Source organism: Podarcis vaucheri (genome assembly GCF_965113315.1).
Source record: "Podarcis vaucheri genome assembly, chromosome: 3".
NCBI classification, from domain to species: domain Eukaryota; kingdom Metazoa; phylum Chordata; class Lepidosauria; order Squamata; family Lacertidae; genus Podarcis; species Podarcis vaucheri.
The window spans coordinates 106335963-106360425 of NC_138761.1; the positions used below are offsets into that span (position 1 = coordinate 106335963).

General features: G+C 44.5%; 1 protein-coding gene across 2 annotated transcripts in view; it reads left to right on the top strand.

Moving 5' to 3' along the window:
- The window catches only part of LDAH (lipid droplet associated hydrolase), a 96362-nt gene that overhangs the window by 38274 nt on the left and 33625 nt on the right, over positions 1-24463 (top strand). The gene's annotated exons all lie outside the window — the stretch shown is intronic.

The window sequence follows — 24463 nt, forward strand, 5'->3', positions numbered from 1 at the left end:
CCTGTTATCCTGCAACAGTACATCCCATTTCAGTCAATCAAATTTCCTACTAAGTTAAGTGAAAGATTGCAGCCTCTGTTTAATTTGCTTGGCTTAAGTAATGTATATTTGACTTAGTCTGAAAATTTAGTTATGACAGTGGGAATTATTTTAGAGCCATGGCAGAAAAGTCACTAAACTATTTGGCAAGCAAATAAAATTCTTCAGTGAAGAATTTCTTCAGGCACAAAAGAATTCTGTAACTATTGTGTATCCTGCCCTCGAGATTTCAATAAGATAACACTGTTAGTAGCATCAGATGGAATCAGTGGCATAGAAGAAGAGTTTGGATTTGATATCCCGCTTTCTCACTACCCAAAGGAGTCTCAAAGCAGCCAACATTCTCCTTTCCCTTCCTCACCCTGTGAGGTGAGTGGGGCTGAGAGACTTCAGAGAAGTGTGACTAGCCCAAGGTCACCCAGCAGCTGCATGTGGAGGAGCGGAGACGCGAACCCGGTTCCCCAGATTACAAGTCTACCACTCTTAACCACTACACCACACTGGCTCCCCCACATAGTGTGAGCAGGGCCACAGCGCTAGTTGCCTTGGCTCAAAATTTCAAAAGGGAAAAGAAAAGGTAGTGATAATTCAATAAAAAGTAGTACACCTTGCCTCTCACACAGAAAATCTCCCAGTGTTTGTGTGAGCGAATTGAGGAGCAGATTTTGGTGGCGACCGGTTGCTAGGGTGCCCTCTGCATGGGCTTTAGAAAGATACCCACCCCCGGCCAATCCCCCATCCCACTCTCCACTGTACTCTACACTTACGGGATTCTGTGGCTGCCACTCAGGTAGGCCGCCAAGCTATTGCCCCTTTGTTCCAGCCTATCAGCGGGTGGTGCTGAGGATATTTGCCTTGCCCCGACTGCTGGCAACCCATGCTATGTCACTGGACGGAACTGAACCTTGTGTTTTTCTATATTTTCCATCAGCTGAAGCATTTCAGCTTGCCAGATGAAATGATTCCACCCCACACAGATGTGCTGTTCTGGGGTTTTTCCTGGATGCTCCCAGCCAAATTTGGGGGTGCAGGGAGAGAGGGAGGGGGGAATCCGGTTGCAGAAGTGGAAGTTGACGGGCTGAATGGGTGGACCTGACCCATAGACAAATAAGCAGAAGATTATGTGAGGTTTTTATCACTATTTGCAATAACAAATTCAACTCTTGGTTTGGACATATGCTAGTTCTTGAGACACAAAGGAATGCTGAAAGGAGGTTTGAAGTGGCTAAATCCCACTTGAAACTGATAGAAAACATTTTCTAGCTTTTGAGGTTCTTTTTAACTTTACAGCCCAGGGCAGTGCAGTTCAATCAACCAGAAGAGTCACAGATGTTGGAGCAGATTGACCACCTGTGAGCTAGCATTTATTTATAGATAACTGAAGATGACTTTTAGCATTGTGAGACAGATGTTATTGACTGGGTTTATTACTTTATTCTTCTCCAAGCTACTCTCACAGAATATATTTATTCTGTTCTCATATCTTTAAAGGCTATCAAGTTTGGTCTTGATATTCTACAGGGTCCAATTAAAGCAAAACTCTTAAAACAGGAATTTTATCAGAGGCTTTACTTATTTTACATCCTGTAAATCAAAAACAATTAGATTGTGGTTCACCAAATGAGTTGGGAGCGAGCCTCTGTCTCATTGATTTCTCTGGAATCTAGCAAATACCCTTTATCACTTCTTTGTATTTCAGCTCAGTCAGGCAAAAAAAAAATGCATGGTAAAAAGAATATCACTACAGCTTTTGGAAATATCTGCATTTTAAAATTTGCAGTAATTGTAAAGCCTAATAAAAAGGGCAAACACTTTAGAAATAGCTAAAGCACCTCAGTGAAGGGGATTGGCCCTCTCAAGTTTTTTTGAATAAAATATTACTTGTGATTCATCTGGGTGCTTTTTTTAAAAAAAATAAAAATCTACAGAGTGAGATTTTTTAAAAAAAACCCACTTAAAACACTTCTAGGAAGTTACATGACATTAAAATAGCAAAACATACCAAAATAGAACATAAAAGTAAAAGTCTGTTATTCCGCTGCAGTAGTCCAAGCGCAACATTACACTGAAGGGGAAATGAAGAATTAGAATCCAAATGACTGGTAAAATAAATAGTAGTAAGCAGAATTCATTAAGCAATCTGTTTAACAACCACTTTGTGTTGTGTTTTAGTGACATGGATGAGATTATTACAACATTGGTTATAATATTACTTAGGCAAGAGGGAATTCATTTATCTGGATAATCGATTTATATCAGGATAGCCGATGGGGTATCCTCCGATTGCTTATTTGTTTGTTTATTGCATTTATATCCCACCTTTTTCTCCAAGGATCTCAAGGGGACATGGTTCTCCCCTTCCTCATTTAATCCCTGTGTGGTCGGTTAAGCTGAGAGGTACTGACTATCCCAAGGTCACCCAGTAGTTTCATGGCCAAGTGGGCTCCCTCCCACATCCTAGTCTGACACTAAGCATATTGGGCTTCAACTCCCCTTATCTCTGATGATTGACTATGCTTGATGGGACTTGTGGACCTTCTGGATATTGGTGGGCTCCCACTCCTGGCTTATATTGTTTTTTGCCTCCACATTTTAGGCAGCCATCTGTCTCAAGAGACAATGGAGTGCACTTCCAGGGGTGAAGACAAACCACTATGTTAGCAGCACTGAAGTGACCTCCCTGGGGTGCAAGCCTGGGCAGTGTGTATGGAGGTCCTGGCCTGTCCAGACGACAGCCTTGCTGATGTGGTCCAAAGGGAAGCAGAGCAATGTGTTTGACACTGGCTTGCCTGCAGGAATTGCCTTAAGGAGGCACCATCCGACCGCCTTAGGGACTCCACTTCAGATTTATTCAGGGTTCACTCCTTGGCCTTCTCTTCTCCCAAAGATATCCCGTAAGGCAGGGAAGGCTTAGGATCACAGTTTTCCTTCTTCTAGATGGGCTACCTTCCCAGGTTGATGAGCCCCATCTGCCCCTCACTTCCCCCTATAGCACCTGCAGAAACCGCCTTCTTGACTCTTGGACCCACCATTGGTCTCATCCTCACAATCCACCCGAGCCTGTCTTTGTATGCAGGGGAGGTCCCTAACTCACTGAGGGTTTGAGACCCATCGGCTACCCTCAGCTGATTTAGCCAGCCAGTCGAAGCTGTCCCCAGGGTCTGGCCGCTTCCCCACAACTTAGGAGCCGCAGGTGAGAGCTCAGTGGGGGTGCAGTGGGGAACAAAGATGGACATACTACTCCAAAAGGAGCATGACCAGAGGTACTACCCCTCCCTTAACATCCCAGACATCCCATGCAACTCTCATTATACTTGACGTTTGACTATGCTGTCTGGGACTATGCTGATGATGATTTTACTATTTATACCCCGCCCATCTGCCTGGGTTTTCCCAGCCACTCTGAGCGGCTGTTGTTAGGCTCCCTCTCCTGTTTTCTCTCTCCACATAGCAATAATCAATAATCTAGCAACCATCTATTAATTCTATATGCATTAATTTATTTGCTTTTGTGGCTTTCTGCTGTTTTCTTCATGTTAGTACAGGCTTAACATAAGGGTATGTTAAATATAAGGCTCGGGTTTCAATGATGAAGGATATATAATTGCGCCTTTTCTAGGTCATCAGTCTGTGTAAGGCACACTTACACATTCATTGCATTTTCGTGTGCTTTGCAAACACCTGAGAACTTACGGGGGGGAAACATTCACATTGCTGACTTGTAGGTCTCCTGAAATGAACCCCAGAGCACATGCATCTGACAGCAGCTGAGATCAGCATGTCAGCAATTCAGATCTTGCATTTCTAATCAGGATGCAGATGTGAGGATCACTCCGTGCCAGATAATAATGAACTGTCCAAATCGGTTGTTGAGTAAGTGTGATTAATACAAGATCCTTGCCAGGTAAAGCTGAAGGAAAAACTGCAACTGCTCAGCTCAGCAAAACCTCAGAGAAGCAAAGTCCTGGAAGGACAAGGGTCCACTGATTTCTCCAGAGGAACCTTTGAATGGCAGCCTCGTTGAACAAGCGGCGAAAAGGAGCAAAAAGGTCTTCTAGATGCAGGAAAAGACTCCAAGCATAACACTTGAAGCTAGGGAAATGATCCCGGAGCAGAGGGGGCTTTGAAAGCCCTGTTTCCCACTCTTATCCATCACAAAGCCTTGCACTTGCTGGGTCGTGGGTGACGCTGTGGTCTAAACCACTGAGCCTCTTGGGCTTGCCGATCAGAAGGTTGGTGGTTTGAATCCCCCAACGGGCTGAGCTCCTGTTGCTCTGTCCCAGCTCCTGCCAAGCTAGCACTTCGAAAGCACACCAGTACAAGTAGATAAATAGGTACTGCTGCGGCGGGAAGGTAAACGCTGTTTCCATGCATTCTGGCTTCCATCATGGTGTCCCATTGCACCAGACTTAACTGTCTAGGGGCTCTTTTACCTTTTACCTACACTTGCTAGAAATTGGTGGGCAAACCAACAGATTGTGATTGAGAGCCTTAGTTGCAAATCATAGAGTTGGAGAGGCCCCTGAGGATCATATAGTCCAACCCCCTGCAAAGCAGGAATATGCAGTTGTCCCTTATGGGGATTGAACCTGCAACCTTGGCACCAAACTCAGAGCTATCCATGCTCAGTTCCTCAGCTTCTTGCCATCAGCTGGGCAGCAGGCTGACCATTGCTGCTGCTTCTGGGTAACAGTGGTGTGTTTCTCACCACTGTTTCTTACACCCACACACCCACACACACCCTTTGGACCATGTGAGGGTGTTTCAAAGTGACCACTGACCACTGATTGCTGAATTTCATGGAAGTCTTTGGAGGGAAAGGAAAGGTGAGACAATAATGTGGCACAGTGGAGGAAACTTCTTCCGTGAATCTTCCTTTTGAGAGCCCATGCTTCTGTTTCTCTTTGGCACAATTGCATATTCCTCTTAAACATAATGAAAGAGGCTTTATTCGCAAGCATCTTTGCCTCACTCGCCAACTCCAAAAGTGTGTCCCACCTAAATGGCTATTTGAAATAATCAGATTTTAGTTTTTCTATGCAGGTCAGCCAGGGGCGCAGGCAATGGGGGGGCACAAAAATCGGCTTTAAAATATGTCCATAAATATAAATATTGATTATTGCCTCATAAGAAATGGTTTTAAATAGAGGGTGAATTGAATGGGGGGGGGCTGGGTTGGAGGAGGGGTGGAAAGAAGAGCTAATTTATCCGTGGCTAGGGGACGCAATCTGGGTGGTTCTGCCAGGGACACAAGATCACCTAAGTATGGCTCTGAGGTCGGCAAAAGAGCACTCGGAAAGCAGCTTTTTGGATATATGCATCAATTTTCTCTTTCCCAGGCTAAACAAACCCGTCCTTTTCAGTCTTTCGCTGTGTCACTTTCTAGTGTTGTGAAATGGTTCTCTTCCCGCTTCTCTGTGTAATTTTGTTCTAATTGCGAGTGGGAAAAGGCTGCACAGGGTGCTCATTTTGTGAGGAAGGCACTCTTTGTATGCACAAAGGCATTCTCTCCTTGCCATTTAACATGGCGCTGATTTGAGGGCTTAATCGGTGGCCAATACTCCCATCTACAGGAAGTTGTGTGGCATTATTAATGCTCAGCACCATGTATACTGAACGCACTGGTGTATGGGATGAGTGCATGCATGTGTGAAAGAGAACTTGCCTTGAATTGGTTCCCCTTACAAAAGTGTATTGTGAAAACTTTTCCATTGGGTGCAATGGAGAGGCTCAAGGTCCAACAGGAAAGTGATGGTTGGTTTTCTTTATTTCTCGGACTTCCGTAATGAGAGTGACCGAAAGTTTTAAGGTGTGCAACTGTGATACCACAAGCCCATCTTCCAGCCTATAAACTACCATCCCTCCCTCCCCCCCCCCCACTCTGTCTTCTTCCAATCTTTTGCTGCTTTTGATTAAGACATATAAACCCCTTCGCAGTTGATATTATCATACCGTTGTGAATACCGGCCCTTTTCTCCACAAAATGGTGTTGTCCGCTTTAGCGGGGGACTTAGCTCTGAATGTAAAATCCCCTCAAAAAGTGGGCAACTTTTGTATGAAAGCAGGGCCAGGGCCTCCCCCACCACCACCACCCGGAACTCACCAGAACCCGGCACCTCTCAGTTGGGCGCCATTGTCATTATAAGTGAACAAGAGAGGACATTCATTGTGAGTTCTGGCATCTCTGCTTTTTTTAGAAAAATAGCACTGAGCAGGGTCATCAGATCAGTGTGCCCATGGCATAAGGCAGTGGTTTTCAACCAGTGTGTTGTGGCACCCTTGAACGATGGTCAGGGGTGCTGCAGACAGCACTGGCCTCTGTCCCTCTTTCCTTCCCTCCCTCCTATGATGCCCTCTTGTGTCTCTGCCTCCCAAAGGCTTGCGCGGCTCTTTGTTGCAGCAGCCCTGGCTACAAGCTCCCTAGGCGAATAGTGCCTTCGGGGCTGGCCACGGGGGTGCTTCCCAGGCCCATGGGGAGCAGTGGGAGGAGGCACCTCCCTTTGGAACAGGGGGGCAGCTCAGAGAGTGGGGGCGGCAGCATTGGCTGCCCAGAGGACTCCCAGGGAGAGGGCAGAGGAGAGGAGGCTAAGGGAACACTCCACAAGGAAGGGTGTTCAAAAAAGGGCGAGAGGCTACCAGCTCTGCAGGCAAGGAGTGACATAACTGGGCTCCTGAGCCCCATAGGAGTGACACAGAAAGGATATACTTGGTCAAGGGTGCCGTAAACTCAAAAAGGTTGAAAACCTCTGGCATACGGAATTGCAAAATAACTTGGCTTAATATGTAAGAGATTCTAAAATTAAACTGACTGTGCCCCGGGTACTTTCATTTACAGTGGTACCTCTAGTTACGAACGTAATTCGTTCTGGAGGTCTGTTCTTAACCTGAAACTGTTATTAACTAGAGGCATGCTTTCGCTAATGGGGCCTCTTGCTTGCTGCTGCACTGCCGGCACACGATTTCCTTTCTCATCCTGTGGCAAAGTTCTCAACTTGAGGTAACTCTTCCAGGTTAGCGGAGTTTGTAACCTGAAGCTGGGGCGTTTGTAACTTGAGGTACCACTGTACATGGTTTTGTTTTGCTTGGTTTTTTTAAATATCTCTATAGGTTCCCTCACCCACCCACCCCTGACCTCTTCATTTGTGCATTGAGCCACCCCAGATGCTTGGATTTCAGATATTGTTAAGAATGGCTGCCACACACATGGAGCTTTGTCTTCAGGGAAAGGGGTTAAGGAGTGTACATTCCCGTGTGTGTGAAGCTCCCATACACGACTGTTGTATCACATACACAGAGGTTGGTACTGATGCCCCAGCAGGCTAGAAAGAGAAAAGAAGCCCCAATAAGGGCACTCTTTGGTGCTTTCTCACTTTTTTGCTCCTTCTCCGCCTCCTTCTGGCCAAACCCCATTGGCAATTATTTCCTGCCTTCTTTTATATACACTGCAGGCTTCACTTTGCTCTTGGGAGCAGGCAGAGGTCACCACTATATTCCTGTGCTATTACTACTGATCTCCCAGAAGCATAACCTTCCTGTTACCTCCCCACCGTGTGGTCAAAGCCTTGCATACTCTGAAAAACCTGTGCAGCTATGGATTAGTTTCGCTGCTCCAAACGTCTGATAAGTCTTCCAGGACTCCCAAGGTTTTCCCAGGAACACATTTTGAAAACAGCAGACCTTGCCCCTATTATTCACCTCATAGTAAAATGCCATTGTTTGGGTTTATGGGAAGAGGGGTGGCTTAATTGTAGGATGCACCATTTGCAAGCAAAAGGCCGTAGATTCAATCCCAGGCAATCTCTGAACAGGGCAGTGAAAGAGTCCTATCCAAAATGCTGGAGAGCTGCCCCCTGTAGACCAGGAGCAGGGAGCCTTTGACCCTCCAAATCATAGAATTATAGAACTTTAGAGTTGGAAGGCAATCTAAGGATTATCTAGTCCGAGCCACTGCAAAAATATGCAACTGTCTCATACAGGCATTGAACCTGCAAACTTGGCTTGAATGTTGTTGAACACCAAGTGCCATCAATCCCAGTTGCCATGACCAGTGGTCTGGGTGATGGGAGCTGGGGTCAAGAAACATCTTAAGGGCTACTTATCTGTAGACCATCTTGAGCTAGATAGACCAACGGTAGAAGATGGCTCTCTGTTTTCCTACCTCTGACCCCAGACAAAGAATAGATAGCCCAGAAGCGGCCAGTTGGAAGCTTTGATTGTGTGTGCTGTGCAATATAGCAGAGGAATGTGTTTTCTTCTTCCGTTGACAGCATGCTGTGTGTTGCGCGCTAGTTTTCCCAAGAGGAGCAGTTGACCTGAGTTTGGCTACCACCTCCCTTTTCCCTGAGCTGTAGTTGAGTTTGCTCTTGTTTGACCCTTAAGTGACAGACTTGCCAAAGAAGAACAATGGGAAGTTTGTGAAGACAGTCATCATTTCAGCTTTGCACTTGTAAGATGCATACTGGTCTATTGTTTGCTTATTGAAAGACACTAAAGGCTGACTGCATTATATATATATATATATATATATATATATATATATATATATATATATATTTGCTTTCGTAGATTTTCACGGGTATAGGAATGCAGGTTTTGGTGTCTTCGGGTGTCTTCCCGTGTAAGAGTCGGGGTGTCTGTGCGACGTTTCGACGAGGTCTCACTCGTCATCTTCAGGCTGGTGCTTTCGGCTTCTTGTTACTGGAACAGAGCAGAGTCTGGTGTTTGAGTTCTTATAAATACTGTTGAGGGGTGTGGTGTATAGCCTCCAACGTTCTGGGCAGAGAGGAAGTTCCTAGATTAGTGTGCCTTTTCTTCTTTTGTTCCTTAATTACTTGAGGGATATCTTGGGTGATTTCATGAGTGATATTCTGAATATCACTGGGTGGGTCATTAAGTGTAGATTAGTTGCTTAAGCTTTCGTGTCTTGACCTATTGAGCTTGTGAAGAGTTTTTCTGAGAAGATGGCTGTGCTGCATTTAGTTGTGCTCTGGCTTGGCTTCGTGTATAGGGGCGAGCTATGGTTTTGTGCCTTGTGCCAGCCAGATCTGTGTAGGGATTGCAGGGGGGTGCACGAAAGCTTAAGCAACTAATCTACACTTAATGACCCACCCAGTGATATTCAGAATATCACTCATGAAATCACCCAAGATATCCCTCAAGTAATTAAGGAACAAAAGAAGAAAAGGCACACTAATCTAGGAACTTCCTCTCTGCCCAGAACGTTGGAGGCTATACACCACACCCCTCAACAGTATTTATAAGAACTCAAACACCAGACTCTGCTCTGTTCCAGTAACAAGAAGCCGAAAGCACCAGCCTGAAGATGATGAGTGAGACCTCGTCGAAACGTCGCACAGACACCCCGACTCTTACACGGGAAGACACCCGAAGACACCAAAACCTGCATATATATATATATATATATATATGCTTTCGTAGATTTTCACGGGTACAGGAATGCAGGTTTTGGTGTCTTCGGGTGTCTTCCCGTGTAAGAGTCGGGGTGTCTGTGCGACGTTTCGACGAGGTCTCACTCGTCATCTTCAGGCTGGTGCTTTCGGCTTCTTGTTGCGGCGGCGCTGGCCAGACGCGGGGCTCCCCGTCCGTCGTCGCCTCGGGCGCAGAGACTCCCTCGCGGCCTGGCTCGCTCCGGCGCCGCCTCACGAGCAAGCCGAAACTCGGATCCGCCTCCAGCCGCTGGCGGGGCCGAAAGGAACATGGTGGCCGCTTCCTCCCTCGCCAGCAACAGCGACGTTTCGGCTTGCTCGTGAGGCGGCGCCGGAGCGAGCCAGGCCGCGAGGGAGTCTCTGCGCCCGAGGCGACGACGGACGGGGAGCCCCGCGTCTGGCCAGCGCCGCCGCAACAAGAAGCCGAAAGCACCAGCCTGAAGATGACGAGTGAGACCTCGTCGAAACGTCGCACAGACACCCCGACTCTTACACGGGAAGACACCCGAAGACACCAAAACCTGCATATATATATATATATATATATATATATATACATATATATATACATATACATATATATATATATATATATATATATATATATATATATATATATATGCTTTCGTAGATTTTCACGGGTACAGGAATGCACCAAAACCTGCATTCCTGTACCCGTGAAAATCTACGAAAGCATATATATATATATATATATATATATATATATATATATATTTGCTTTCGTAGATTTTCACGGGTATAGGAATGCAGGTTTTGGTGTCTTCGGGTGTCTTCCCGTGTAAGAGTCGGGGTGTCTGTGCGACGTTTCGACGAGGTCTCACTCGTCATCTTCAGGCTGGTGCTTTCGGCTTCTTGTTACTGTTCCAGTAACAAGAAGCCGAAAGCACCAGCCTGAAGATGACGAGTGAGACCTCGTCGAAACGTCGCACAGACACCCCGACTCTTACACGGGAAGACACCCGAAGACACCAAAACCTGCATATATATATATATATATATATATATATATATATATATATATATATCTGCAACAGAGAGGAGGGTGAAGGAAATGTGGCAGCTTATTAATGCATATATCTTCTCCCTGCTCATCGCAGTCCTATCTGCTTAGTTTATAGGTGGGTGTATAAATCCCACACAATTTTTTTGCTTGCCTGTTCCTTGCTCAAGAAGCTTTGCAAGGTGTTGGAGAGCAGATTTTGCAAGTGCAGGAGGCAACGGGCCAACTCAGGCAAATGAGAAAATGCAATCAAAGCAAACGAATGATTCCAATTTATTTTAAATATTCCTCATGGTGATGTTGTTCTCAGTATAGTTGTCCTCAGATGAAAGATGCATGTACTCTTTACCTGAGGCCTTTATATGCATGTTAGTTAGAAACACTGGGAGGAAATTGGCCTTGATAGGGAAGGAGGACATTTGTGCAGACCTATTTAAGCTTTTTTCCCCTTTTCTGCAGAGAGATCATGAAATATATATTTAAAATATTTCCTTATACTCACAAAGATTTCTTTTTTCTTTCTCATATATCATTTCAACCCAGGGCATTCTCTAACATCTCAATATAGCGTCTCAACATGTTTTGAATGGTTTTGATTGATGGATTGCCATAAAACGCCTACTTTCTCATTTGAAAGGTTCTTAGGAGTGCAAGGCCTTCTGGTTTGATTTGGCTTTTATCATATCCATCAGCCATTATCCAGAACCTAAGAATGGAACGTGCTGGATCAGGCCCACGGCTCATGGACTCAGTACAATTTTAGAGTTTCACTAGAGATTCATCTAGTCCAGCGTCCTGTTCCCATGAGATAAAATTTTATTGCTCTTGCCAAAGAGCATGGCATCATCCAAAGACGAAAAAACAAAACAGCAATCACTACATATGCAATAAAACCATGGTCAAATCCACCAAATTTTCTTATTACACAGAATAACAAGTAATTCTCAAATGTGCAAATTACATCTCTGAGTCCCCTTTGCAACTGACCGCCATCCCATCCAGTTCTTTCTTTCTAATCTTCCTAGCTGCCAAGGCACAGAGAGCCACCTTATAAGTCACAGGGTCATCAGTATCACCCAGCAGCCATTTCACCCTCTCTGCCCTGGTTAGATTTGTTTCCTTCATGCATCCTGTTTTCTCATCGGCCAGACCAGATGCCTATGGGAACCCCAAAAATAGGATCTATGCTATAAAGCTGAATATTTAATTCTAAACTTAGATTTATTGTAATGGAATTTTTCGTGTGCGTATTTCAAATGTTGATGCAAACTTAAACTTAGGTACCGAGTTCTGCTATTGGTGCCGGTAGATAATAGTACCAGTTACTCCATTTCTCTCGCTTACGTGAAGAAGAACATACACCACCACACTTGATTGCATTGTGAAGAGAACATGTTTGGTTTTCCCTTTTGCGTAAAGCAAGGGGAGTATTAAGCATCTTGCTACAGGTGCTCGAGTTGGAACCTTGAAAAGTTGCTTTGGCATTTGCTGAAGCACTGCATTCATGGAAAGGTGAAATTTCACTGCAGGGGGAATAAAAGGAATTTAGTGGCTGCAATTAGGAAATTCTTCTGAGGGGTGCCTATCTGTAGCTCGTGGACCGTGTCCACAAACATTGACCAAATGCAAAATGTTGTTTCTGACTGTTAATCAGAGCAGTGACATGGCCCTCTGGGATGGGAAAGCAAACTTTGCTTTACTGTGAGATTTTAGGAAAACACAGTTCTTTTTCCACACGGGCTGTTAAAAGCATGACTTCTAATCCTATTTTTAATGGCAGGCTTATTCTGCACTGTGCCTATGCCTTGTGCTGCATCACCAAGGTTCGATGACTGCTGACAACCCGCAAGGGATCAGAGGGAATCTTTGCTGTATAGGTCGCCAGTAGGCAAGATGAACCTCCTGCCACACCCCAGTCCAGTGGCTCTGACGCTTGGGTTTCCAGCTGTGGTTGGACTACAATGCCCATCATCCCTAGCTAGCAGGAGCAGTGCCCAGGGATGATGGGCATCGTAGTCCAACAACAGCCGGAAACCCAAGTTTGAGAAACTCGTGCTCTACCGACTCAGCTACCCTAGAGAGCAGCTTTTTGCATCTTTCCTCTGTTTAGAGTGAATGGGAGGGTGTCTAGTTCCAGCATCCAGTGAAATAGGATTTTAAGGGGAGTGTTTTAGGTTGCAGAGACAGAACAAGTGCAAACAACTTTTTCCATTTCCTTCATAAAGTAAAGGGTTACAGCAGTTAACATATGAACATGCACAAAAATGGTGAGTTTGTGTGCCACACAGGCAGATAAAATATACATTAGCTCAAAACCCATATTGGTTTGAAAAACAAAAATATATATAAAGTTTCTGGGAATAAAGCCAGGGTTCAACATACATTTAGGAATTGTGAGCCTGCAAAGTTCGACTTACGAACTGCCTGATTTCGAGTTTCTGTGGTATCACTAAGTAAAGCTAGGTTGTAATGCCAAAACGCAGCATATCTCCTTTGGTTTAGTTACAAAACACATTTGTGGTTTGCAAGGAAGCCTTTCCAACAGAAGATTTGTTTCTTCTGTGAAATAAATCATAGTCGTTTTAACTTAATACTGAAATAAGAATGGAAACCTTTCAGGCTTTCTGTCAGATTCCAAGGGAGTTGATTTTGTGCCAAATGTTTTTTTCTTTCTTTCAAGTGATGCTAGCGCAGGGTAGCAAATGTATTGTCAGAGGTCTGCTGAAACACAGGTGTGTATGTCCTAAGGGGATCCCAAGAGATCTAATCTAAGTTTTACATATTGTACAAAGATGGGCTGAAAGAAAAACAAATAGCTGCACCTTCTAGAAACACAAGGGGAACGACGGGGTGAATAATTGAGAATGACTAAGTCCGTTAACTGGTTTGGCCTGCCTTAACAGTAGTAAATGTTTCTCTTTGCATGGAAATCTTCGCTGATTGCTTTCGAAAAACAAACAAGGTTTCTTTAGTTGGATGAACATGTTCTGAGCACATTAAGATTTGCATCACTCATTGGCAGAGTAAAGTTGGGCTGACTTATTGTTTATAAACATGTCTTGATAGCCTAGCGTACGGACCCAGATGCAAATGCAATTTTTCAATTTATGCTTATGGGGTGGTATTGATTTATTTATTTACACAGAGACACCATTCAGCTTGTTTCTCGTATCGCATGTAAAAGAGAAGACAAGCGAGTACAAGGAATTTATAGCCTCAAAGGCTCACAGGAGAGAGAGCAAGCGCTGAGATATGCCAGTAGTTTAATTTGATATTAAAGGAGTATTCGTAAAAAACAAGAAAAGTTATTCAAACGGTTTGCTGTGAGCTTTGTAAAATCTGCTGTGTACTATGTGCCTTGCAACACATGGCCCTGGCATGCATCTTCCATGCACAGTGAAATAACGGCATGTTTATTTATTTCATAAAATTTAGATGCTGCTTGATGGTAGGGGAAACCCAAATAAAGAAATAAAATTATCACTAAAAATGCACACAGAAAGTTAAACACCCAGACCCCAATAGAATAGACTAAATAAATAATGGCATGGTGCCTAGTTCCTTTAATATGTAAGAAGCTGCATGCCCTTTAATGTCCATTAGATAACCCCTTGCTCAGGAAGGGTAAGTATATGGCTTGCTTCTCCATTCTGTACTCTGGGTGGCAGATGTGGTTACTGGCCCATAGGCCTGTTGACCTGAACTACTGGATTAGTAAGGGGTGAGATGAAACTTCAGGTTACTTCCCTTACTCAAGCCTGCTCTTGAACATCTGTTAGTGAGGAATAGTTGGTGTAGCTGTGACCATGGGAGGTAAGGGTTAGGCTGTGGAACAGAAGGACCACAACAACTCAATGACTGCCCCTCTCCATATGAACCTACCTGGACCCTGAGATCATCTTCTGAGGCCCTTCTTCATGTGCCTCTCCCATGAGAGGTCCAGAGGGTCGTAACATAAGAATGGGCCTTTTCTGCAGTGGCTCCTCATCTGTGGAATGCTCTCCCCAGGGAGATTCGCCTGGTGCCTTCATTATACACCTTTAGGCGCCAGGCAAAAACGTTCCTCTTTAACCAGGCTTTGGGCTGGACATTCAATGCCCTTTCAAAATGGGTTGGGGAATGGGGATTGTTGAATTCTTCTTGTTTTCATTATGTATTTTGTGTTTTATATTGTGATTTTATGTTGTGAACTGCCCTGAGACTTAAGGGTATAGGGAGCTATTCAAATTTTAATAGTAGTAGTTGTTGTGGTAGTAGTAGTAGTAGTAGTAGTAGTAGTAAAGGTGCAGTGCATTTGTGGGACTGACTGGATTCATTGTGAAGTCATTTGTTTGTTCTCTAACTGGTGTGATTGGTTTATTGTATTCCAGTCTATATAATTACAAGCTTATATAAATGGCAAGGTCAGGTTTTAAGCTTGCTTTTGATGTACGGTAATCTTGACCTGATAAAGGATCAGCGTGGGAGTTCTTTTATGATATAGAAGCCTTCATGTTACATCTCTCATAATAAAATGTTTACTCTTGATCCTAGTGATGTTGCCTACTGGTTTCTATGTGCCTTAAACAAAAAGGTGATTTGTGTGATACGTTAAGTCAAAAGTGGCCCATAAACTAGCACTAAATACATCATTACATTACCTTTTAAAACTGCATCAGGTTTTACCTGACAGATAAGGACTTTCCTGCTGCCAGCACAGCTGGTGGACATGGAAGTGAATGGAAATATATCAAAATTAAGTGTTATATCTGACAGACACAACTTTTTTTGGTTTCCACGGGTTTCTTCAAAGAGTTGGCAATCGCTAGTGATCTATTATGAGCGCTTGTGAAATTTCCACACTGTTATCCCCCCCCCCATGCAAGCTGTCTTATATTAAATCTCTTTCCCAAACTTGGATATCCAGCTGTTTTTGGACTGCAACTCCCATCATCCGTAGCTAGCAGGACCCAGTGGTCAGGAGTGATAGGAACTTTAGTCCAAAAACTGTCTGGGAGACACTGTTTTAAATTATGCTTTTTGTTTTACATGCAGAGGCTCTTTCTTTTATATGGATCAGTGCTCAGCAGTTACAAGTGCTGCATTTGGATAAAGCTTTTCTTTCTGGGGTCATCAGTTATAAAAATAATGGATTGCTTCCTGTTCCTGCCAGCTGATTTGATCAAAGTCTGAAATTCATTGGGAACTGCAAGTTACATACATAGCATGGAATCCAAGTCATACATTCTTGTTGGTTGATGTTGATTACATTAACTGTTTGTGCGTGCACACCCGCCCCAATAATTCAAAGCAGGTTATTCTGCAAAAGCAAGCAAGCAAGCTCCAAAGTTATTTCCTCCTCAGGAGTGGAAGTGAACCTCAACCACCGTTGAATCTGTTGCTGACGTTGCGTGAGCCAACAAGCTATTTGGCTCTAGTGTCTGATGGAGCATTTCAGTTTCATCAGTGAACTCGGTAATTTGGCAGGTCTAAAGTTCAGTCCCAATGCCTCTAGATTGGCATCGGTGAGATATGGTTAGTGGACAGAAAATCTGCCCCTTCCCCAGTGCTATTTTTCTAGAAAAAGGGGTGCTGGAACTCACCACGAACGCCTCCCTTGTTTGTCCCATTTTTCTGAGAAGTGAGAAAGCACAGTATGAAGAGAGAAAAAACATGCACACTCTTTCTCCTCACTTACTCTTGCGCTTGCCGATCAGAAGGTCGGTGGTTCGAATCCCCTCGACGGAGTGAGTTCCCGTTGCTCTGTCCCAGCTCCTGCCAACTTAGCAGTTCGAAAGCACACCAGTGCGAGTAGATAAATAGGCACTGCTGTGGTGGGAAGGTAAACAGTGTTTCCGTGCGCTCTGGCTTCTGTCACGGTGTCCTGTTGCGCCATAAGCAGTTTAGTTATGCTGGCCACATGACCTGGAAAGCTGTCTGGGACAAATGCCTGCTCCTTCGGCCTGAAAGCGAGCTGAGCGCTGAAACCCAGCCTTTGGCTGGACTTAACTGTCCAGGGGTCCTTTACCTTTGTTGTTGTTGTTTAGTCGTGTCCGACTCTACGTGACCCCATGGACCAGAGCACACCAGGCACTCCTGTCTTCCACTGCCTCCTGCAGTTTGGTCAGACTCATGTTTGTAGCTTCGACAACACTGTCCAACCATCTCGTCCTCTGTCATCCCCTTCTCCTTGTGCCCTCAATCTTTCCCAACATCAGGGTCTTTTCCAGGGAGTCTTCTCTTCTCATGAGGTGGCCAAAGTATTGGAGCCTCAGCTTCAGGATCTGTCCTTCCAGTGAGCACTCAGGGCTGATTTCCTTCAGAATGGAGAGGTTTGATCTTCTTGCAGTCCATGGGACTCTCAAGAGTCTCCTTTACCTTTACCTTACCTTAAGTTTAAAAGGTTCCTCCAGAAACAAGGCTGGCTAGATTGCTTCTTCTACAACGTGTTCTGTGAGGGAAATCTCTCCCTGCAGACTCCAAAAGATGAACACCCGCAGGAAGAACACATAGTTCTGTTGGGCTTAGGGTGGGTTGAGTTTTCTCATCTACCACCCCGCCTCAGTTATAATCTTCTAGCTTTATTTCTCTTCCATGGCTTCTAACAGATTAAAAAGGGCAAATGTCAGTAGAATCTATTGCCCTTCCCAAGCCATTTCTATGGAAGAGAGATGCTAGACAGGGGGGCCACCTGCTGGCAATGATAATTTTGATTGGTAAACAGAGGAGATAGGCAGAAGCATTATTATTTTTAATCATTTTTATTAAGTTTCCCATTTTAACAATCCAATCAAATCACATTTAATGTTCCACATTATACAAATTCATATCAAATAGTCCAAATATTCTGCCTAAATTATAATTTTTTTTGTTGGGACCTCCCATGCTTCAAGTTCAAGGCAGAAGAAGAAGAAGAGTTTGGATTTGATATCCCACCTTTCACTCCCTTTAAGGAGTCTCAAAGCGGCTAACATTCTCCTTTCCCTTCCTCCCCCACAGCAAACACTCTGTGAGGTGAGTGGGACTGAGAGACTTCAGAGAAGTGTGACTGGCCCAAGGTCACCCAGCAGCTGCATGTGGAGGAGCGGAGACGCGAACCCGGTTCCCCAGATTACGAGACTACCGCTCTTAACCACTACACCACACTCTTAACCACTACACCACTACATCTAGGAAGCCTCTCAGTCAGTGGAAATACGTTAATAATGAGTGTGGGCAACAGAAGCAAGCCTAGACTATGACTTTTAAAGTTCTGAGGGGCTCAGAATCTCGTGAGGGATCCTGCACTGGTTCATAAGAACGTAGGTGGTGCTATAGGTGGTGCTATAGATTCCTTATGTTAAAATGAAGAGCTAGATCTGAGATCCACCCCAATGGTTTGAAAGAGTAATCTATAATCTTCTTAAAGCTTTGGGGGGGGGTTAGAAGTGGCAGTTAACTGGCTGACCTAAATATGCAAATATTAAAGGAATGTTTGGGGTTCTGAACATGATTAAATAAATACTATATCACGTTTTGAAATATCTGCTTAGGATATTTTATAGACTCGTGGTCTTCTGACCTCATCTGCAATGAGATGGAAATATAACATCTATGATTAACAGAAGTGTCTTCAAAGACACTTGGGCATCACTGTAGGTCAGAATAGTTATGCTGCATTTGTTAAAGTCAGAAAGCTAAAATTTGGTGTAATTTGTGTAAATTGGTGTAAAATTTGGTCCAAAACATATTGATTACTAAGTGAAACGTTTGTACAGTGGTACCTCAGGTTAAGTACTTAATTCGTTCCGGAGGTCTGTTCTTAACCTGAAACTGTTCTTAACCTGAAGCACCACTTTAGCTAATGGGGCCTCCTGCTGCTGCTGCTGCTGTGCTGCCGGAGCACGTATTTCTGTTCTCATCCTGAAGCAAAGTTCTTAACCCGAGGTACTATTTCTGGGTTAGCGGAGTCTGTAACCTGAAGCGCATGTAACCTGAAGCGTATGTAACCCGAGGTACCACTGTACTAAGTGAAACATTTGTACACTGAATAGTCAAAACACACATAGCAAAGCCTAGCGTCAAAGCCACACATGAGACGACACGCAATGGTGTGTTACTTGCCTCTTCACATCTTTGAAACATCCTTGGAAGAGGGGAAGAAAGAGCTATGTCGTATTCAAGAATTTATGTATGCTGGTAGATTGCCGGCTGCATTCATAATTAAATGGAACGCATTAAATATTAATATTTTCATAGAAATTTTATCATTCCTATTTAAAGTTAAATGTGATCCAAAAGCGCTTTCCTGGCAGTTTTCTTTTTGCATTTCATTTCCACCTGACCTCAATCACCTACATTCCTCCCCACGGATCCTGTACCCCAGCCATGTGTATATATCCTTGCCAATTCAGGATTATACTTTCATACCCTCCAACATTACTCAGGTGAAAATAGTGACATTTTTCACTCCCCCCCCAACTGACCCTCCTCAACCCCCCATTTTTGTCCCCCGCTGAGCATTTCCATCCCCTTGCTTTCTGCCTGCACCTCTTTTGCCTATTGATGTTTATTGGTTTTTCCAGTTTTTTTAATGAATGAATGCCAAGCTACATCATATTACATCAAATTTAATACAAGAAGTTGACTTTTCTCTCTTCCGCCTAGACGCGTTCCTGGTTTCCCCCCATTACCGCTTAGTATTGCACATTTATCCCTGATTCACGATCCATTCCTTATGTTCAACTCCCATTATCCATCAACTGTTGATTTATCCATTCCTACTTGTATATTTTGGGACACGGGTGGCGCTATGGGTTAAACCACAGAGCCTAGGACTTGCCGATCAGAAGGTTGGCGGTTTGAATCCCCGCGATGGGGTGAGTTCCCATTGCTCGGTCTCTGCTCCTGCCAACCTAGCAGTTCGAAAGCACGTCAAAGTGCAAGTAGTTAAATAGGTACTGCTCCAGTGGGAAGGTAAACAATGTTTCCATGCGCTGCTCTGGTTTGCCAGAAGCGGCTTAGTCATGCTGGCCACATAACCTGGAAGCCATATGGCGGCTCCCTTGGCCAATAAAGCGAGATGAGCGCCACAACCCCAGAGTCAGCCATGACTGAACCTAATGGTCAGGGGTCCCTTTACCTTTACTTGCATATTTACCAAACAATATTGTATACCCTAATACAACCCCTTGCCTATCTGTTCTAAATCATTGCTTATTATTTCTATGTTAATTTCCCTTTCCTATCTTCTTATCATCTTTCGTGTGCAGCTTTTTTTTAAAAAAAGTTGACTTTTCACTCTTCATCCTAGATATATCTCAGGTTTCCCCCCCGCCTTTGCTTCTTGATATGGCATCTATAATTCACATGGCATCTGTAATTCACAATCTATTCCTTATGTTCAATTCCCGTTTCCCATCAGCTGTTGTTTTACCGATATATCATATACCGTTAAAGAGCAAAAGAGGTTACACATTTCCTTGCCTATCTATTTTAAATCACTTAGCTTTCTGCCCACACCTAAGAGGCCCGTCAGCCTTTCCTCCTCATTGCCCTCTTCTATGAGGTCACATAAAAAGGCAATTCTCACTTTGCCACTTCCGTTTATATGGAATCTCTCCCGACGAAGACGTGCAAAAGCTCCATCATCTGCAAACTGGCTCTCAGTGAACGTGGTTAAAAGGATGCCCGTGAGTCTCTTAACTTCAGTCATTCAAGATGCATTGTGAGCTATTAATTAAGAATAAGTTTTCTATTTAAGTTTCTGTGATTGGAAGGAGTCGGCTAAAGATCCGGATACAGTGGTACCTCGGGTTAAGAACTTAATTTGTTCCGGAGGTCCGTTCTTAACCTGAAACTGTTCTTAACCTGAAGCACCACTTTAGCTAATGGGGCCTCCCGCTGCCACTGCACCGCCGCAACACGATTTCTGTTCTCATCCTGAAGCAATAGTACCCGAGGTACTATTTCTGGGTTAGCAGAGTCTGTAACCTGAAGCGTATGTAACCCGAGGTATCACTGTACGTGGAAAATATGGCTCTTGAAGCTGCTTACAGTGTTTGATGGTCCTTGTTACTTTGATTAGGTCTGTTGGGTTTTCCCCCAGTTGTAAGTGTAGCATGCCACTCCCCCATCTGTAGACCATGATGTGTCCAAGAAGAGGACAAAATCTGCCTCGGAAACAGAGCTGCTTCTAACATTAATTGCATAAAACCACAATGTAATCTAATATCAGTACAGCACTGTATTCTTCTGCTTCAGTTGTTGGATGTCTTAAAGGGGGGAGAAGGGAGAGCTCAATATCTTTCTTTCTTTCTTTCTTTCTTTCTTTCTTTCTTTCTTTCTTTCTTTCTTTCTTTCCAGAATGCATTTTTCTTCATCCAGAATCAACGCAGTGTGTTGTGTTGGATGTTGTACAGAGTTCTTCAGATGTAATTGACCTCCTCCTTTGTGCTGACAGAAGAAAGCCTTTCAAAAATATTTCTCTCCTAAAGCGTGATATGGCACACACATTTCCCATTTTGTTTTCCATTTTGTCTAATTATAAGACCATATGCTTGAAAGCTGAACCACAAAGCAGAATACCTACTGAATTTCTGTTATCCTGGAGCCCCACCCTGCTCTCTCCAAGCTCTCCTCCCCCAAAAATAGTAGTTTATGCAGCCTTAAAATTTAGTATACAGTGGTACCTCAGGTTAAGTACTTAATTCGTTCCAGAGGTCCGTTCTTAACCTGAAACTGTTCTTAACCTGAAGCACCACTTTAGCTAATGGGGCCTCCTGCTGCTGCTGTGCCGCCGGAGCACAATTTCTGTTCTCATCCTGAAGCAAAGTTCTTAACCCGAGGTAATATTTCTGGGTTAGTGGAGTCTGTAACCTGAAGTGTATGTAACCTGAAGCGTATGTAACCCAAGGTACCACTGTAATTGACATTATTATTTATAACTACATTTTCAATGAAGAACATGCCACCCAACATTTGATGAATGGGCAGGAGAGGAAGCAAAGGGCAAAAGCTGAATAGGTTCATTTCTCCAAGGTGGTGGTCTCAAGCGAAGAGTCCAAGATAACAATAAGAATAAGAATAATGTTATTATTTATACCCCCACCCATCTGGCTGGGTGGTCCCAGGCACTCTAAAACAAAACATTCGTGCAGATTCTGAAATCTGCAAACGTTAAGAATTTCATATCAGTCTCCAAGCGTTTTCAACCACCTGCCAGTCAGCTCGTAACAAAAGCAGGGCTTTGCATTCCCTTCAATGAGAGGGAAATGATCTGCACACCCACATATGTTTTCTATTTCATATTCAAAACAGTTTGCTCTTATAGAATAGACACGCATAAACACACCATGTGCACATGCATGATTGTGGCTGCCGAAGCTTTGATGAGCAATCTGTCCTTGGTACCAGCAACCCCTGATAACATGGATTGCCTTTCCCTGACTGCCAGTTTTCCCAAGTCATTCCGATGGACATGGTCAAGCGATCCCTCGCTCCGATATTTGCATGCCGTGCTTACTTAGGTGTAAGGAAGGCTACTATTGGCTGGATTTACCAGGGGCAAAGCTTTGACTGTCACCAGCTAGGAATTCTGAAGCTCTTATTTGGCAAGAGTCTGTGGAACAAATTGAAAAAATTGATAACAATAAAAGAAAAATACATTATAATGATTATTTTTTCTGACTGTATTTCAGAATTTTGAGTTACTATGTTGAAGAAGGGGATTTTGCTTAGATCGGGGGTCGGCAACCTGCGGCTCCAGAGCCGCATGTGGCTCTTTAAAGCCTTTGCTGCGGCTCCGGGGCGGTGGCGAGGGGCGGTGGCGAGGGGCGGAGGCGAGGGGCGGAGGCGAGGGGCGGAGGTGAGCAGCCTGCCGCCCGGCGGGCGGGGCGCCGTAAAGCAGAGCGTCCCCCTCGCCAGGCAGACATCCGCAGCGTGGGGAGCCTTGCCGGACTTCCCGGCAAGGCTCCCCACGCTGCGGATAGCAGCCTGCCGCCCCGCAGGGGGGGCGCCCTGATGCAGAGCGTCCCTCGCGCGGGGCAGACATCGGCCAGCCCCACAAGCTCGGGGGACAGCAGGGAGGCGCAGCGCCGCCATCCCGCTGTTCCTCGACCTGGTTCAGTTTCCCCGACCTGCTTTTGGGGGGGAAATAAAGGGAAATTTTTCCCCTTTATTTCCCCCCCAAAAAACTAGGTGTGTCCTATGGGACGGAGTGTCCTATGGGGCGAAAAATACGGTATTTTTATAATGATGAATGCCTCATTATTAATTATTATTTACATCAGGCACTGATTATGATTTATGGTACACTGGGGCCCTGATTAATTTTCTATGGCATTTGGGGGCATTGATTATTGGGCATAGCAAGTCGCGGTCGCGTGGAATTTGTGCTTTGTGACCGTTTGAAGTGGGGGTTTTTTCTTGGGAGGCTGGGCGGCACGAAGAGAGGGATTATTTTTATAATGACGAGGATGACATTGGGCCCTCATTATTAATTATTATTTACATCAGGCACTGATTATGATTTATGGTTCACTGGGGCCCTGGTTAATTTTCTTTGGCATTTTGTGGCATTGATTATGCAGTCGCGGTCGCGTGGAATTCCACGTGGAGTTAGTTGCCTGAAGCCCCTTTTTAGTTGCTTGAAGCCCCTTTTTAAACTTAAGCAGGTGAAAGTTTGGTGAATTGCTGCCAAGGAGTGTGGTGGAGTCTCCTTCTTTGGAGGTCTTTAAGCAGAGGCTTGACAACCATATGTCAGGAGTGCTCTGATGGTGTTTCCTGCTTGGCAGGGGGTTGGACTCGATGGCCCTTGTGGTCTCTTCCACATATGTATGTGAGCAGGTCTTCTCCAACATGAACTATATTAAAAACAAACACTGATCACGCCTCACAGATGACAGCTTGCAAGCCTGTGTGAAAATGAAGGTGACGTCTTACAGCCCTGATGTGCAGACACTGAGCACTGAGGTTCAGGAGCAAAAGTCCCATTAACATGGTTACCTGGTTGTAAATTAAATATTTTAATTAGCTATTAATTTGTCCTTTTTTCTTGAGATTGACAGCTGACTGCACGATCCTGTATATATAGCATTAAGGCCAGAAACAATATATGCAGTGTTATATTTGTTTTAAATGTTGCAATGTTTTTGCGGCTCCCAGTTGTTGTTTTTTCGGAAACGGGTCTAAGTGGCTCTTTTTGTCTTAAAGGTTGCAGACCCCTGGCTTAGATCAAGGAAAGAGAATTCAGTAAAATAGTGGAGGAAGCCCTTTTTCAAACCCTCGAAGGGGTGATCTGCACTCGTGGCCCCATGGACAAGAAAGTTGTTTTCATGTTTGTACCTTGACTTCTGGGAAGCAGGTGACGCTGTGATCTAAACCACAGAGCCTAGGGCTTGCTGATCAGAAGGTCGGCAGTTCGAATCCCCACGACGGGGTGAGCTCCCATTGTTTGTTCCCAGCTCCTGCCAACCTAGTAGTTCGAAAGCACATCAAAGTGAAAGTAGATAAATAGGTACTGCTCTGGCGGGAAGATAAACAGTGTTTCCGTGCGCTGCTCTGGTTTGCCAGAAGCGGCTTAGTCATGCTGGTCACATGACCCAGAAAAACTGTCTGTGGACAAACGGCTCCCTCGGCCAGTAAAGCGAGATGAGCGCCGCAACCCCAGAGTCGTTCACGACCGGACCTAACGGTCAGCGGTCCCTTTACCTTTACCTTGACTTCTGGTTGCAGAGGGTACATAGTTTCCTAGGGAAAAGTGAATCGAGTTTGGGAAGGGTTTGTTTCTAAGAACTCAAAGAGGCACTGTGACCCACTGTTATCTCAAGACTGGAAGAAACCTTAGTGACTCTAGGGAGGAAGTTTGAGATTTTTGCTACTTTACAGCGCAGTGACATGCATGTCTACTCAGACGTAAGTCCCATTGAGCTCAATGGTGCTTACTCCCAGGTAAGAGTATGTAGGATTGCAGAATAAGCTTCCATTCAGGAATATATTC